The 1,298-nt window shown below is 45.0% G+C and overlaps 1 pseudogene; it reads left to right on the top strand.

Annotated features, from left to right (window-relative positions):
* Positions 1-203: 203 nt before the first annotated feature.
* Positions 204-321, top strand: LOC124554304 (annotated as a pseudogene).
* The last annotated feature ends 977 nt before the right edge of the window (positions 322-1,298 follow it).

The raw sequence follows: 1,298 nt of genomic DNA, 5'->3' as shown, positions 1-1,298 counted from the left end.
CTCGAACAAGTCTGACATGACCCCTCGGAAACGTGCTGCTCCCTTTAACTAACCCATACAAGTTTGTGCCATTTTCTCTAGCTTCTCAGGGACTCTCAAGTCACTATAAAGGAACTTAATTAATTTTTCTTATTGATGAATGTATAGATAATTATTCGACTCTCATGGCAAAGATGAATTTGGAAAGTGGTTAGCACTGACGGGGCAACGGCCTTCCCGCAGTGGATACACCGGTTCCCGTCAAATCATCGAAGTTAAGCGCTGTCGGGCATGGCCGGCACTTGGATGGGTGACCATCCGGGCCGCCATGTGCTGTTGCCATTTTTCGGGGTGCACTCAGCCTCGTGATGTAAACTGAGGAGCTACTCGACCGAATAGCAGCGGCTCGGGTCAAAGAAAACCGTCGTAAGGACCGGGAGAGCGGTGTGCTAACCACACACCCCTTCTATCCGCATCCTCAGTTGAGGATGACACGGCGGTCGGATGGTTCCGATGGGCTACTTACGGTCTGAAGACGGAGTGCGTTAAGACAAACGAAGATTTACGCTATTCGTTCATTAGTTTTAGTAATAGTTACCTTTCGTTGTTCACATGCCCTGATGGTAAGACATATTGTGTAATCCCTAGTGAAATTATGGTAAATAATGAAAGCAACTTCTGAAGCTATGCGGCTTTCCCATTTACAATACCATGGATACCAGTTCCTGTAACTCTGGAAGATTTTTATTATTTTAATTGTATGCAGAGAATTTAGATGGAGGCGTCGATCTTCACGACGGCGCTGCTCAACAATAGAGGTCGTGAGTGTGTTCATCTCTTTCCCTCCGTGGCCGCCAATGTAAGGTTCAGTATTTAGGTCATATTTCCCGCGACATTCAAAACCTGCAGTCTTTCTTTTCATTTAAGTACGAAGTCCGATTATTTTCTTTCATAGATGAATAAATGCATTTTAGCCACAATTGTTTTTACTCAGGCCGCGAGGAATGATAGTATTACGAGGGCAGTTCAATAAGTAATGCAACACATTTTTTTTCTCGGCCAATTTTGGTTGAAAAAACCGGAAATTTCTTGTGGAATATTTTCAAACATTCCCGCTTCGTCTCGTATAGTTTCATTGACTTCCGACAGGTGGCAGCGCTGTACGGAGCTGTTAAAATGGCTTCTGTAACGGATGTGCGTTGCAAACAACAGGCAGTGATCGAGTTTCGTTTGGCGGAAAACCAGGGCATCTCAGATATTCATAGGCGCTTGCAGAATGTCTACGGTGATCTGGCAGTGGAAAAAAGCACGGTGAGTCG

The sequence above is a fragment of the Schistocerca americana genome, chromosome 11, assembly GCF_021461395.2.
Source record: "Schistocerca americana isolate TAMUIC-IGC-003095 chromosome 11, iqSchAmer2.1, whole genome shotgun sequence".
In the NCBI taxonomy this organism is placed as follows: domain Eukaryota; kingdom Metazoa; phylum Arthropoda; class Insecta; order Orthoptera; family Acrididae; genus Schistocerca; species Schistocerca americana.
This window is presented reverse-complemented; position numbering and strand designations above follow the sequence as displayed.